Below are 18,101 nucleotides of genomic sequence, written 5' to 3'. Positions count from 1 at the left end.
AAATGATCTATAGGGTGTTAAGTACTTAAAAAGAGTATAAGAGGGTGTAGTGCTTAAGTTTATTGATGTTTTGCTTATAAGATTACTTATAAGAGCAAGTGCAAGGCTTTAGAATGAAAATAGGGTGATTCCTTTGAGATTTAGATCAGTTCTAAGGGAAAAAGTGAAGAACACTTTATGGAGACGGTAATAGTTTAAACCTGTTTAGGCTGCACTGCCTGATGCTGTGCTGTGCACAAAATCACACAAACCCCCGCTAAAGTGGATTTATAAGCAGGGGACTTGAAAGAGCTAGGAATTAGCCTAAAACGGTCAATAAACAACTAGTTTCTAGGCTGAGACCACTCCTCCAGGGACAGATAGGCTGCTCAAAGCTCCCCACTCTCACTGGTGAACACAGAAGCTTCCATCTATCCAAGTAAGGATATGGGCAACACAGAAACCTGTACTAAAGTCCAGAATACAGCAAACCTGAATCCAGGACTATTCTAGTTTAGAAAAGGCGGAAAACAAGTATTTTTTTTTTTTTTTTTTTTTAAGACAGATAGCAAGAAAACACAGTAAATGCTTAACACAGGCTAGCACACTTGAGTGAGCAGCCTCAACAGTTAAATTAAACAAAAACAGATGATTTTAAAGTGCAGGTAGCAAAAATGCAATAACAAGCTTTTTTTATGTAAAACAGCAGTTTCAGACTCGCTTTTCAGTGAGAATATGCAGTCGCTAAAGTAAAGGCAGTAGAAAATACTTAAATCAGGTAGCAGTCACTCTTTTTCATCTCTCTGTTACTAGCACCACTCTCACAAGGAGCTTTGTTGAGTTGGAACAAGTGCAAAAACCGCGCCAAGCAGGTTTTTAAGCAGGGCACTTGAAAGAGTTAGGAATTAGCCCAAAACGGCCAATAAACAACTAGTTTCTGGGCTGAGACCACTCCTCCAGGGACAGATAGGCTGCTCACAGCTCCCCACTCACACTGGTGAACAGAGAAGCTTCCTCCTATCCAAGTAAGGATATGGGCAACACAGGAACCTGTACTAATGTCCAGAATACAGCAAACCTGAATTCAGGACTATTCTAGTTTAGAAAAGGTGGGAAACAAGGATTTTCTTTGCTTTTTTCTTTTTGTTTTAAGACAGATAGCAGGAAGACACAGTAAATGCTTAACACAGGCTAGCACACTTGAGTGAGCAGCCTCAACAGACGATTTTAAAGTGCAGGTAGCAAAAATGCAATAACAAGCTTTTTTTATGTAAAACAGCAGTTTCAGACTCACTTTTCAGTGAGAATATGCAGTCGCTAAAGTAAAGGCAGTAAAAAATACTTAAATCAGTTAGCAGACACTCTTTTTCATCTCTCTGCTGCTAGCACCACTCTGCAGGACCATGAGGAGTTTTGCTGAGTCGAAACAGGTGCAAAAACCGCGCCAAGCAGGTTTTTAAGCAGGGGACTTGAAAGAGCTAGGAATTAGCCCAAAACGGCCAATAAACAATTAGTTTCTGGGCTGAGACCACTCCTCCAGGGACAGATAGGCTGCTCAAGGCTCCCCACTCTCACTGGTGAACAGAGAAGCTTCCTCCTATCCAAGTAAGGATATGGGCAACACAGAAACTTGTACTAAAGTCCAGAATACAGAAAACCTGAATTCAGGACTATTTTAGTTTAGAAAAAATGGGAAACAAAGATTTTTTTTTTTTTTCTTTTTTTTGAAGACAGATAGCAGGAAAACACAGTAAATGCTTAATACATGCTAGCACACTTGAGTGAGCAGCCTCAACAGTTAAATTAAACAAAAACAGATGATTTTAAAGTGCAGGTAGCAAAAATGCAATAAAAAGCTTTTTTAGGTAAAACAGCAGTTTCAGACTTGCTTTTCAGTGAGAATATGCAGTCGCTAAAGTAAAGGCAGTAGAAAATACTTAAATCAGGTAGCAGTTACTCTTTTTGATCTCTCTGCTGCTAGCACCACTCTGCAGGACCACGAGGAGCTTTGCTGAGTCGGAACAAGTGCAAAAACCATGCCAAGCGGGTTTTTAAGCAGGGGACTTGAAAGAGCTAGGAATTAGCCCAAAATGGCCAATAAACAACTAGTTTCTGGGCTGAGACCACTCCTCCAGGGACAGATAGGCTGCTTAAAGCTCCCCACTCTCACTGGTGAACAGAGAAGCTTCCTCCTATCCAAGTAAGGATATGGGCAACACAGAAACCTGTACTAAAGTCCAGAATACAGCAAACCTGAATTCAGGACTATTCTAGTTTAGAAAAGGTGGGAAACAAGGATATTTTTTCATTTGGCTTTCAAAAGAAACCTTTGAAGAATAATCTAGAACTGATGCATGCCATTACCTTAGAGCTGCACAGCTCATTACTGCAGCAATATCTGTTAAGGTAATCATAAAACAGATCCATAGACATAGATGTAACACCAAGAGGGAATGACCCATTGTAATATGTGGCTCTTTCAGAACATGACATATGATGGATAGGAATGTTATGGCAGTGTAGACTGACGTTACTGTTAATAGTAATTGTTCTAGTAAAGAAACACTAACCTTCTATGTACTATTAACTCATTACACACTAGTGAACTAGTGGTGGCTACAGGCATTTCTCTAGGACCATTAAAGTGATGCCTTTATGCATCTAACACTACCAGTTCATATGTACAGTAATAATTTCAAGACCGTGCTGCATACAAGTTATCAAGAGATTTAAGCTTAAAGTTTACACAATGATGAACACAACTGAATTAATATTTGACCTCTGTCTAGTGCACCTGTATAGATATTACATGTTGATCATGTACTATTTATTTATATTATCATTTTTGTATATTCCCTGGATACTTCCAACAGTCAGGTGACAATACAGAATTGCTTAGCCTTATATATAGGCCTACAGATAAGTGAATAAAATGCTGCTTTTAGTATTTATGTAGCTTAAGTGGTTACTTGGTTACTGAGAACTTGAAAGTTGATTATAAAGAATTACAAAAATTATTATACAACGTGTTCTCCGTGACTTATAATATCCAGCTTAAAACCTAGACTCTAATGAGAGTGACCACTGTAAAAATTAGTTTGTGTTAAACAGTTTGCCATTTATACTTCTTTACTAATAGTTACAGGTCAAGATATGTGAACATTTGTCTCACAACTGTCACTTAATTTTTATCAAAAACATAATGCAAACATTGAAAGTTAGAGTACAAATCTCAAGAGCTCTGTTAGCTCATCCATGTTGCCAAAACTACAGTAAATGTGAAATGAATAAATGGATAAATGAATGAATGAATGAATGAATGAATGAATGAATGAATGAAGTATCTCTCAAAATTCTGATCCAAAACATGAAGGTACTTCATTCTCATTCTGCTTGCACCATTTACTCCTATAGATTACACTGAAATTAGCATGTGAACAATGGTACTGCATGATCCCTGTGCTGCTTGGTTATTTGCAGGCTTTGATTCAAGCTACATGTGACACATGAATTGAGTGCCAATGGTACAAAAGGTAGCACATTCCCCTTTGGTTTATGAGGCTGTGAGTTCTACTCACACACAGAGTTGATGAATTGCAGACACTGCACTGCAACATGAGGGGGGGAGATGCTGAACTTTTGCATGTGTTGTCCTTCAAATGAGATGCTAAATAAACCAAGGTCCCATCTGCTTGAGTTAGTGGTAACTCATTTGGACGTAGAAGATCCCATAGCACCTATCAAAAAGCATAGGGGTCCTTTATTAAAAAAAAAACTTTCTCAGCACTATATACAATATTATTTACAATTTATGTTATGTATATAACTTATACATTTTTTCATAAACAAATATTCACATATATCCTAACATCTTTTACTCTCTTCCTTATTAGAGCCCCACTCCTTCTTCCATAACCATCATCTGATTTTCTGTAATATTGTTGCCAGCATCCATTTTCCATTAAGCATAATTTCATTTCTCCTTTCATTCAAAATAATCCAAACAACATAAAACATTTATCTATCTTTCTAGTATATGCTCTACATTTATGCCTGTAATATCCATACATAAACATATCCATAGTTATTTCTTCTACTTTAGTTATACCTTTAAAAAAGTTTTTTTCACAAAGTATTTCCTACAATTTCATGGTCCGACTACATTTAAAAAAAAACATATTCTGTATTTTCTTCTTTATCACAATGTATACATATTGGGTCTATATTATGTAATCGAAGTTTTACAACTTCGAACACCATATGGTTGAACCCATATGTTTGAAGTTGTAAAACTTTGAAAACATTAGAAAAAAAAAGAAAAAAAGAAAACACTTACCTGATGGTTGTAAGCAAGGGGGCAAGCCCCCATGCACCCCCACATCCCCCGCTTTTTAAATATACCAACTCCGAGACTGCACTACAATGCAATACAGTGCGGAAAGGGAAGATGTCAATTACTACAGTGTAGTGCAATCTCAGATTTGGTATATTTAAAGAGCGGGTGGTGTGAGGGGTGCAGACTCCCATGTGGGGGGTGAAGGGGGCTTGCCACCCTGCTTACAACCGTTAGGTAACTTTTTATTTTTTAATTTATTTTTTTACATATTCGAAGTTTTACAGCTTTGAACATATGGGTTAGATCATATGGTGTTCAAAGTTGTAAAACTTCAATAACGTAATATAGACTCATACATATTCTTTCACTTATCTTTTTATATGGTGTATTTCCTTTTCCTGGTAGTATATTACTCCCCTGCCATCATAAAACATCTTGATATTCCACTTGCTTTGTATACCATGCATGTCTTACCTTTATAGCTTTATTTTTTTTCATCCATTAAATCTGGTCACAGATTAACATAATAATATTGTATCATTATATTCTCACAGCATATTTTTCTCTCATTTTCAGTTTCCTCAAGTTTCTTTTTTCCATAATATCTTATTCTTATTTCTTCATTTTTACATCCATTTCTTCTTTTAAACTTCTTTATCTTTCCCCAAAACTTTCATATTTATATTTCAGTAATTTTACTACTGTCTCATGTTGTTCATTTATCCAGTTTAACACTTTATATGAATTTACTGAGGTAGTATTTACTATTGGATTTATTAATCCTTATTCTTGTTTTTCCTTATCCATGTTACAGAACTCCTCTTTTCACTGGACTTCATCTTGAAACCCATATAAATGAAAAAAAAAAACTTGTAATATTTATTGTTCATATATTATTGGACACTTAACAAATAAGCTATCTTTCCCATTAAAATTGAATTAACTAAATGAACTTTTTTCCTAACGGATAGCTTATATGTTTTCTAAAAACATCAAAGTGCCTTAATTTCATCCATTTTCCTTTTCCATTTTTCTTCACTTATGTTTTTATCTCCAAATCTTAAACTTATAGAGAAATCTCATTCATTGAAAAACCTATCCAAGCCATACGTCTCAACTGTATAGATTGTCACAGAATGACTGCCTCATATTTTTGGTCTGTTTCTCATAAAACTGTTTTCTTTCTTAGCAAATCTTTGGCAAATCATTGAAGGTCGAAGTCAGAAAATAGTGCCAGACATTTGTGTTTTAGACTTTATATCCTTTAGAAAATTAATGCCAATGCAAAATGTGTTATTCTATCAACTTTCCAAGTTTATAAGAGCAGCATTTACAAAGTGTCCCTAGTTAGTATTTATGGCTTTGCCGAGATTTCTTGCTCTAAGAGGTTAGGAGGTAAGTTCCCATTTAGAGGGATTTTTATAAGTGGTTATTGGGTCTTAATACAACATATACTTCTGAATATGCTAGACTGGACACATCCAATGTATTTCAATGGGGGTAACACAATGTGGTTGACTTACTATGATGTATAGAATGCATCTGATAGGTGCAATTGTATCCCAGTATGACGTTCACTTTTTGAATGAAGTGGACCAGTAAAAACTTTTTATTTTAATTGATAAGGGAAAATATTATGATTGGTTTATTTTAAAATGTAGAGCTTTTGATAGGTTGTTAATATATTTTTAAAGAGTTCATGCTATGTTTGTAAATTTTTTTTGTTCTGAAGAAGCGGTCATTCTGACCGAGAAAACACTAACCTGTAATAAACATTTTACTTTGAAGATTCAGTCATGTCTCTTTTCATCCTGCCTTCTGTTTTGCTTTCTTATTGGATATGTTTTGGAGGATTTACCATTTATCCTGGGGACTGTTTCATTTTTTTGGCAATATTATATTCATATTTATTACCACATAATCTAAAATGTTATGGAATAAGTTTTCCCTTTCTTTGCTTGTGACATAGGTATATAATGCTTTAATTCTAAATGCTTAGTTATTCCATCTTCAGTCTACAACAGTTAGACTTTCCATAAATAACAATGTTATATTTAATATTTCATTGACTTTTTACAAAGAATCACTACTCCAAAACATCTTTAATTCCCTATGTTCCACATTGTATCCTCTCTACAAAGCTTTTCTATATGCTGTTTTTTCTGTCAGTCAAAATTCTCACATATTCTAATATTATTACATCTGCATCATTCCTACTACACCAAGTTAAAACTCCTATCCCTCTAAGTGTATTTTAATACTATTTGCATTTACCACAAGTATCCTAAAGTTGTCACCATTTCTTTTCTTTAATTTCTTAGATATGGTGAGTTTTTAAAGCAGATTTGACATTTGTCTTGTTATCCATTTAATGTCTTTCCTCTTTTATAATTATCCTTTTAAACTTTCCTTTTCCCTTTTTTATTATTTTTCGAAAATAAGTCTCTTTTTACTTTTACTATTTTCTCATTGCTTATTTCAGACCATTCCTCTATAACATCTTCTTTTATCTTCACCTTTATTTCTATTTTGTTCTTCCTTGTCTTTGTATATTTTCCTTCACTTTTTTCTTCATCTGTTCACTCTATTTTACAATCCATCCATAAATGCCTACTTCAATTTACATATTTTTGCATAATGACCAGTTGCCCCACTATTATTACATTTTCTTTTTATTTATCAAATGATTATCCTATCCACAGGAAGGTTGTAATTCTATGTCCATCATTTTGAATTTATTTATTTCAGGAGCATCAAACAACTTTTTCTGTAACAATTTTTTCATATCTTGCACTCACTACAAAATAGCACCAGCATTTGCATCTGTGCTTTTTACAATCTTGTTCATCCTTGAGCAACATTCTCCCAGCCACCACTGCACTAGGAATGGAACAATCCCTCCAACAATGAGTAGAGGTTCTTTATTAAAATCAATAATAAGCATTACATATACATTATAGACAAATTATTTACAGATTTTTCCATTTCTAATCTTGTTTCTAATTGCACTTTATATACATTTCCAGTTTTTATTTCTATTGGCAATTCCCCCAACTCTTTTTCCACAAACAAAATCTGATTTTTTTCAGTATCTCTGACAAATTCATTTCCTGTTACATTTTAGCTCATTCAACCTTGCATTCTAAATGATCCATATTATACAAAACAATTTTTGTCTAAATTTGTAACCTCCTTTTCCTTTCTAACAGCATAATAACCATATTGTATCATATCCATATTTATATCATTCATTCCTTACAAACCTTTTATAATTTCCATTTCATACATTTTTGCCATAATTTCTTTACTCTTTCACATTTCAAAAAAAAAACATGCTCACTGGTCTGTACTTCACCACAATAATTATAAACTCTTTCTTCTATTTCTTAATGGAATATTTGCCTTCATTGGTAATTTTATTATTGTTAATCTCCACAAAAAACCTGTACATTCAAAATAAGTTTTTATCTTCCTCTCCTTGCTTTTATAGCTTTTAAATTTCTTTCCTCTGAATGTTTCTATGAGAAACATAATAATATTTATCCATTATATTCACATACCATTCCCTTCTATTTTTTTCTATATTACGTATACTAATTTTCCATAACAGCATTTATCTTGATATTCTTTCATTTCTGCACTTAAAAAAACACTTTCTCTTTTAATAGATTCAACTTGTCCCAAATTTCTATGTACTTTTCTCTCATTATTACTTCAATCAATCTTTTATCTTTTTCCTTTAACCATGTCAACACTTTAAATATATTCAGTTATGCTGTATGAACAATAGGATTAATTAAACCCCAATTTCCCTCTTGTTTGTTAGCATAGAGTATCCCTCTTTTGAATGGGTTTACTCTTGCATACCCTATAAATGAAAACACTTTAGTTAACAATTCTTTCTCATATTTTGCAGGGACCATAAACACACTCACTAGATATATTTTACCTAATATAACATTAATTAGATATACTTTTTTTCCTAAATACCTCCAAAACAAACATATATTCTTTATTTTTTTAATTATATTCTACCATTCTATTATTCTCTTTTGTTCATTACCAATTTTTATACCTAAATTCTATCCTTTCTCTATTGAACTGAATCTCTGCTATTTTCCTAATGTTCCTAATCCCTTACTTTTCCTTATTTATACATAAACCAATGATGTTTAGTTCTTGGCTAAGATTTCTGATTTCTATCTTCACCCATTGTTCATTTTTAGTAATTAATATTATATCATCAGCTTAAGAAAACATTACTGGCACCTGAATTATTAGGTTCATAGGTTCATTGGTTCATAGGTATTTACTAGGCTAATGGCCACAAGGGCCTTTTTAAGCCTAGCCATGCATCCCAAATCTCTGGCGAGTTCTGATACCCTTGATAAGTGTAAGTATGGGCCTGGGAGATGAACCATTTACAGGTTACCTGTTTGCCTCAGAGACATAGGTGCCAATCCAAGAATGAATTTCTGGTCTCCCATCCAATTGACAAAGTTGCACTTTAATTGGATTAGGGAGGAACTCTGCTTCACATGGATGGAGACTCCTACTCCATAGACATGGTAGTCTCTGGGGTACATAACTATCTTTCCAGCAGGTCCTATTTATATCATAGGCAAGGTTTAAGTCTTTAGAATGGGTAATTCTGTTACTGTTTATTTGTTTTGTGGATATGCAGGAGGTACATCGGACTGAGGTCTGACAATGCCCTTTATGCCAGGAAATGATCTCCCCTGAAAAGCATGTAGGAGACAGAATACAGGGATGGGGCCTTGAGGCGGTCTGAATATGACATATTACTTATGCCCTGTATTCTTTTAGTGAAGAACCTCTGTGGACATTCCAGTTGTTGGATATGCCTGGTTAGGTACATACCAAAGGGGGCATTATACTCAATCATAGGTCTGATGAATACCGAATACAGTGGAACAATTACTTCCTTGGACTAAGATGCCATACCTTTGTTTATAAGTTGTGCAACATAGAATGATTTCCTCACCACTGCTGACACATGATGATCAAAGGTTAGATTACTATCTATGTGTGTCATTACATACCTCACTACTGGGTCAACTCTAAGGGGTGTGCTGTCAATATGATAGTTACTAGGGATGGATGACTTCCCAAAGGATACTATTATGCACTTCTTGGCATTTAGTTTTAGTCCATGACTTTAAGAACAGTTTTTTTTTTCTGTGTCTGCCCCTCCTGGAGAACATTTGTGTCAGTTCCTTCTTTTATGCAATATTCTGCTACCTTCAAAGTTATGTTTAGCTCATTAACAACTGCATTCATAATCAATGCAAGTAAAATACTGCTTTTTGGGCAACCATGTCTTATACCACTTATTATTTTTATATTTTTACTTACCAACCATTTATTACTAATGTTACTTTATTGTTATTATACACTTTTTATGAACTTATTATATATTTTACTGTATTCTTGTTATACACTGAAACCAATGCATTAATAATCTTACTACATACTACATATATTATACTGTTTTAAAATATATTATACTGTTTTAAAATCTCCCATAAAGTTTTGTGTTGTATCATATCAAATGCTTTACACACATCTGCTGTCAAGAGTTTGTGCTCTGAATCTCTATTTATTGCATCATCTACCACTTCCCATATTACCATCAAAAGTTATTGACTCCCTTTTCCTTTTATCCCAAATACTGTTTCATCACATAATTCATTTACTTTGCTTTCCATTGTCGTCTCTATTATTTTCATAAATATCTTATAGTAAACACTATCGATCTCCAAATCTTTATATTTTCTTTCTAGCCTTTCTCCGTATAACTTTCTTAACTCCAACACATAGATCTTCATTCTCCACCCCTTTTCTACCCACTCATTTAACACTTCTAAGAAACATTTTGTCTGCCAGTCTAGCACATTTCTATACATTAGATATTCAATTCCATCTGATCCTGTGGCTGATTCCAAGATTACTCTCTATAAAACAGTTTCTGGCTCTTCCATTGACATATTCTTTTCTATCACCTCATTATTTTCTTTAGTTAATTTCTTCCCTCTCCATTTATATCCTCTTTCCAGCTTGTATTTTGAAAATATCTTACTTATACATTTTTATTACATGCAATGTTTCTTTCTGCATCTTAATAATTTCTCCATTTTCATTTCTTATTTCTCTTAATACTCTTCTATTCTCTTTTGCCAGCTTATTTAAGTATGGTGCCACTTCCTCTTTCTTTCCTTGTAGAAAATATCTTTGATTTATTTTTTTGTGATTTGTTTCATAGAGGTTTTTTCTCTTTAAAAAAATCATTTTCTGTTGTTTTATATATCTAAATTCTTGATGGTTAATAGTTTTATAAGCGTGTTTTTCCTGTGTTCTTTTTATATTTTGCCATTCTAAAACACTTATTTTATATTTTTCTTTCAAACTTATCTATCAGCGTCTCCAGTTTTTGTAAAACATTTATATATATATATATATATATATATATATATATATATATATATATATATATATATATGTATATATATATATATTATTTCCATAATTGTATTGTATAATCTTTTCTCTAACTTCTTCATTTAATTCTGTATCATTTATTCTTTTTATACCTCTACCTATTTTTATGTATCATTTTTTGTATCTCTATCTGAATCGCAACATGATCTAAAAAAAAACTGTTGCTTTTATTCCTTTATTGAACATTTTAAGACTTTCAGAAATCATTAAATATTCAGTTTCTGTTCTTAAATTGCCCCTTGTATACATCCAATGTTTGTTATCTCATAAATGTCTCTTTCCTCATTTTAGAATTTATGAAATAACTTTAACATCCACCCATTATTTTATCCTTTTCTTAAGTCACTATTGAAATCTCCTGCCATTATTATTTGCATATTAACACCAACATAATTAAGAATGTTTTTTAAACACCACCTCCCTTTCTTTGTGTGAAACATATGCATATACTGCAATAATTCTATATACTTGTTTTTTCCATCTCACAACTAATATTGTAACTCTACTGAATATTACTAAAGTACAATCCAAAATTTCATTGCATTTCCTACTTAAAATTCCTGTATCTGAGCACTTATCATCTCATATATTCCAAGTAACCTTTCCATCCCGTAATTTGTTTATTTGTTGTCTCTCTGCTTGTGCTAAAATTCTTGTATCTAGTAATGTGATAATATCCATTACAAGCAAAATGTACCATTCTAATACACCTAACCTTCTTTTAACATTCTTTCTACTATTCACATTTATAGCTACAGTTCTCACTTTTATATGAAAGCATTTACTTTTCTCATCCTTTGCCTTTTTTGTTCTCTCTCAAACCTATATTCTTAAATTTGCATTTCCTATCTTTAACTCTTTTCCTAATGGAATTCTTTTTACTTTGAATCATTACCCAGTTAGTATCTCCCTCTTCACTAGAATTGTTTCTTCCTCCTGTTCTTTATCTCTCTTATTATACCTACCATCTTTTCCTAGTTCTTTATTCTCTACCATTATATTTTCATTAATCCATCCACATATGGCCTGTTTGTTCACAATTTATACATTTCAGTTTACATTTTTTTCCTTTGTGACCTGATTTTATACAAATATAACACTTTCTGTTATCAAAATTAATATTAAGTGATCATTTTACCTAAAAAAGCACATCTTTGGTTGCCCCCCAATATTTCACAAATCCTCTGTCTCCATCTATATTTATCATGCTAGGTACATGTATAATATTTTCATTTTTCATTTGCAATACAACAGTATACCCCCCCCAGATCTGTTATCACATATCTTTGCAATGTCTGTCACATCCTTGCAAATAGTCTTTGAATAGTCTATTATTTCATTTTCCTATCTCAATTCAAAATTGTACATACATTTTCTTTTTTGTCTTTCTATTATGTGCTTGCACAACATACAAATTCCAAAGATTATAATATTTTTGCTTCATAGTGTTCTAAAAACTTTTCCATAAACTGTTCTGATTCAAAAATAAGTCATAAAAAGAGTCTTTGGCAATCTGAGTAATGGGAGTGATACCCAGTGGTGCAATATTGTTATCTCAGATTTCATACCTATCAAGTTCCTTCCCCTTCTTACTACCGATTCTTATATGACACTTCTTCTTTTTTGCCTCCATTATCTTTTCTTCACAGTAATGCCTTCTAATTTTCCAGTTCACTCTGTTCAATTAAGTCTTTCAAATATACATCCTTCATAGGTTCATAGCAACCCCCCCTGAATGGAGGGTTGTAACAATACATCCCTATTGCAATTCAGCATCTCCCTTAAACAGCTTCTGTTGAAAAAGTAACCAAAATATGGCCTGACCACCCAACTCATCAGAAATGACTGAGACAAACAGAAACAGGTAAAATCAGGATTATTTCTTTTAACTTATTTAAGGTGTGATGACAAGTCAGTATCCCATTCAGATGAAATCCTTGGAGGATGAAAACACTTAACTGGAGTGCAAACTGGATTTATGTTAAAATAAAGCCTGATTTTACTCAATCCTGTTCATCTCAATAATTTCTGAGGAGCTGAGTGGTCAAATCAGATTTTCACATAGTGCCAGGTTTCCTCCAGTTTTCAGGCTCTGTTGAAATGTAATTCTGTAGCCTGCAAACGTTCAGACACCTTCACTTCTATCCCCCCTTGCATTACCTTTTTCTTGGCTATTTTTACCCTCCACTCCTCTAGCCCAATATTCTTTCTTCCAACCACAACATCTCTTGCAAAGGCTTGACTGCCTTTGTTTTTAATACACAATCAACTCTCCCTGCTTCACTGAGCCACCTCCTTGCTCAGACCAGAAGCAGGAAGTGTTACCTCATTCAAGGAATTTCCCTGATGCCCTGGCCAAATTTCCCCAAGTAGTATAACTGCCACTCCAGGTCTACCCTGAAAAGAGTCCACATGTACATAGAGACCATTTGAATATCAACAGTCTGCCTGCTGCATGTGTTTTGAATGTGGGCAGAGACTAGAGCAGAAAACCTACACACACTGCACAGCTGGAGAACTTCTTATTCTTAAGCAGTGCTACTCACTGTGCACCATGCAAACCTATTACTAAAGTATAATTACTGCCAAATACAAAAGAGTATGAATGACTGGAAACAATACTGAACATGTGCCAGAGGAGCAGAGTTATGGCAGTACAGGGAAGGAAATATAAGAACATAATTAAAAAAAAATGATGAGGAAAATTATAGAAGAGTAATCTAAAGAGGAATCAGTACTATTTGAGGATGGGATGAAAAAGAAAGAGGTGGGTAGTTAGGCACATATGCATTATGCCAGGTTGGAAAAATATTATCAGTAAAGCATACACAACTGCCAGTGCCTTGAACTATATATATATATGTATGTATCTATCTAACTATATATATATATATATATATATATATATATATATATATATATATATATATATATAGATATATATATTTGTGTGTGTGTATATATGTATATGAGTTCCATGACCTTGGTCACTCTGATGTTAAATCAACCTCTGTTTTGTTGACGTATTTTGGTTGACAACACAGGTGGTTGACAGCTGTGTGAGAACTAACAATCCCTGAAGTTTTGGAATAAGACTTTTCCCTGGCAATTGTGTTATCTTGGAGTTAGTATATATATATATATATATATATATATATATATATATATATATATATATATATATATAATTAACAGAGAGTGTGTGGATGCAGCACAGAGGGGTTTGCCCTTCTGCAAAAATATTGTTTGTGAAGTTTGTATGATCCAAGGAGTAATGCTGGTGCACTCACAGATGTATGTTGATATAAGCTATGTCAACTTGCCATTAGTTCAGTGAATGTCAATATATCCATATATGTATATATATATATATATATATATATATATATATATATATATATATATATATATATATATATATATATATATATATATATATAGTTCCCTGCACATTACGTTCTGAAAGTGAAATGTCAGAACATTTTGTCAAATGTTTATGTTACTGAGTTTCTTCTTTCTGAAAAAGGTAAGTGGTGTTGCACTAGAAGTGGGAGTGTGTGTGTGTGTGTGTGTGTGTGTGTGTGTGTGTGTGTGTGTGTGTGTGTGTGTGTGTATGTTTGCCTTTGTATGCAGTGGGTCTCTAAGATGTCTTGTGTTATGAAAGAGGTTTTTTAGGTATGGTATATGGTTAGGATTAGTAACAGGATTAGGGTTAGCATGCATTACCAACACCCCCACCCTACACTAGTAATGTGTGCTAACCTTAACCCTAACACTGCCCCTGTCTCACTCCTAACCCTATACTTTACCTTAGCAAAAAACATTCTGTAATACTATCAATATTCAGGGCTTAGTATTGCAAATTGGCTTCAGTTTAATGATCAAAGAAGGGACTAATTTCCTTTTGCTGTCTTTTGTTAGTTTGGTGTTTAGAGTTTTTGGTAATGTGAATGTTTAAAATGTTTTTCTCAACATAATGCATTCCGCACTTTGATATTTTGAAATTTTGCCATAAAATGTTATATATATGTATATATTATGAGTATATAGTGTCCGTGGCCTTAATCAATTTGATGTTAAATCTACCTCTAGTTTTGTCAACAATACAGATGTTTGACTGTTGTATGAGAACTGATAATCCTTGGGGTTATGGAATAAGACCATACCCTGAGTATTGTGTGATCTTGGAGTAAAGTATATATAATAAGCAGGAGGTGTGGATGCACTGGGCCTTGCCCTGCCACAAAATACTTTTTGTGAAGTTTGCATGTTCCAAGGCACATGAACAAACTTGTATAGATGTTTCTGTTTCCATGCTGACATTAGCCTTATCAACATAACATTGATTTGATGAATGCCAATATATCTATATGTATACAAACACACATATATAGATACACACACACACACACACACACACACACACACACACACACACACACACACACACACACACACACACACACACACACACACACACACACACACACACACACACACATATATATATATAAGGTTTCCCTGTACTTTATCGATATGTTTGAAAAGTGAAATGTGAGGACAACTGGAAGAGGGATTATGTGTGTGTGTGTGTGTGTGTGTGTGTGTGTGTGTCAAATAGGTCATAAATAAAGTGTGAAAACAGAATGTCACAATAGCATCTATAGACATATCTTTTTGTCTGAAGCATTTGTTTTTAAATGTAACAGTGTTCCTACTCAATATTTTGTTCAAGTCTTCAGTAATATGCCTGATATCTCTCTTTTTCAAATTTATCACTGTCCTGTATTTGAATATTTCAATATAAAATACTTTAGATAAACAGCCTTATTCTGTCTCTCTGTAGGATTAATTGAACATAATGATTGAACAGTTCTAGTAAAATGCACCCACACCCCCACCCACACACACACACACACACACACACACACACACACACACAAGCTTGCATGGAGTGGAAGATGAGTACAGGAGCTCACACAGACAATATTTCTCCTGTTCAATCCAGGAACAGCCGGCAGGGGCGTGCACGAGAGCTCCAGCACTAATCCTGCATGGACTAAGCCCTGGTATGCAAATTACCTAATTTGCAGGAAAAATCCATGCAAATGAGGTTGTTTTGCAATCCAGGAAGCTTGCAGTAGTCTGTGCAAGGCTAGTGCAATCTGCAGAAATGTACTTGGTTAGTAACCAAGTACATTTCTGCAAAATCTAAAACGGAGCTATGACAGCTCCAAATAAAGGCTGCACATCACTGAGCAAGCGTGCCAATGGCCACGTATAAGGCCATTGGCATTGCAAACAATAAAAAAAGTGGAAAAAACAACTTTTATTTTTTTTTTCGTCGATCTCGGCTGTTTAAGCATAGGGCAGTGGCGCAAATGGGATTGGGGGGAAAATAAGAAAATAAACTTAAAATGGGCATTCTAACTAAAATCAGTATTCTGCTATGCAAGTCAATGGCGGGCAGAAGACAACCTGGCCAGTGAGTATTGGTTGCTAAGGGGAGGTGTAGTGTGAGACATGTAACTATGCAGTAGCAGGCAGTCCTATACAAATGAGGGGAAGGATAGTGAATCCCAGTTTATCTAGCATGTGAGACAGGTCATAGAGTGTAAATGTATGAATAGCTGGGTGCAAGACTAGGATATAGGTGACATCATGGGGGGTGTGTGTCAGGCATACTGTAAGGGGATTGGAGTCCTGTGGCTTGGGATTGCTCCTAACTTAGCACAGCTAAACTAGGGGTGTGTCTAATCCTGCCTAGCACTCTTTACAAACTGTAACCGGGTGTGCACACCGCGCACAGGGTTTTACAAGAAGAAAAAAGAAGTTAAACCAAGAAATAGCAGCTCTGTGCACATTTGAGCACTCCGTTTGCATGGGGCAAACACAGGCTTAAACAGGAAGGCAATCGGAGGGGGAAAACAGCAGTAGGAAGGTAACCAAGGAGAACTAGCTTAGCTGACAGATGAAATGTATCAGAATCAGTCAATCACACAGGCAGCAGACCAGTCCAGCCCAGCACACTACTATAAACTATGAAAACACCTTTCCCCCTTGTTTTTCCCAAAATCTCTGCACCACCGGTGTATACAAATGGGAAATTTTACAAAACGAAAGCAAGAGAAAAAATGTTAAGGGCTGCTTTCGCTATCATAAACCAGCATGTGCAAGAGGCTGAGGGTGGTGAGGATGTGAATGCTGCTGAGCAACCCACATTGAGGAGATGGAGAAGAGTGTACAGACCCAGGGTAACCTACCAAGGGCTACATGAGCTGGAGATAGTGGAGCGCTATAGGGTGGACAGGGACCTCCTACAGCAAATTGTTGAGCTGTGCCGACCACACCTCATACACAGAACTAACAGAGGGGAAACCATCCCAGTGGATTCCAAGGTATGTGTAGGCCTATGAATACTAGCTACAGGCACCTTCCAAAGGCCAACTGGGGATATGATGGAGATATCACAGGCATCAGCATCCAGGGTACTCCACCAGTTCCTGGGTGCCATGTCAGTACATGTCGATGAGCACATATATTTCCCCATCACCAGTGAGGCGTTGCCCAGCAATATACATCTCTTCCAGCAAATAGCAGAATACCCTGAGGTAGTGGGTGCAATAGACTGCATGCACATATGCATCAAAGCATCACCCGGTGAGCAGGGTAGGGTCTACATCAACCGCAAGGGCTTCCCCTCCATCAACTGCCAGGTTGCGTGCAATGCCCAGGGCATAATAATGAATGTGCGTGCTGGCTGCCCTGGAAGCTGCCACGATTCTCACATCTGGCATCTGACGCAGCTGTACCAGAGATTTGCCAGTGTGAACATCCCACACGGTCACCTAGTGGGGAATGCTGGATACACACTGGAGCCATGGCTGATGACACCCATCAGAAATGCACACACACCCGAACAAGAACTCCATAATGAGGCACATGCACAAACACGAATCATAATAGAGCATGTATTTGGGATGCTCAAGTCATGGTTCTAGTGTCTGGACACATCTGGTGGAGCCTTGCAGTACTCACTAGCTACATGTACCCAAATTGTCCTTGTATGTGCCATGCTACACAATATGATTTTGCGGAAACAGCTGCAACAGGAACAGCATGGGGCAGGGCCACACATCCCCCCCCACCACCATTGCCAAGAACTGCACAGACACAGAGTGACTCAGAGGAGGAACAACCTGAGCCCACCCCAGTAGGCAGAAGGAGGCATGCCCAGTATGCCCTGGCCTTGGCAAAGAGGCAATGC

Source organism: Protopterus annectens, chromosome 2.part0, assembly GCF_019279795.1.
Source record: "Protopterus annectens isolate FY-2018-M chromosome 2.part0, PAN1.0, whole genome shotgun sequence".
NCBI lineage: Eukaryota > Metazoa > Chordata > Ceratodontiformes > Protopteridae > Protopterus > Protopterus annectens.
The sequence above is the reverse complement of the archived record's forward strand: the minus strand, read 5'-3'. Positions refer to the sequence as shown.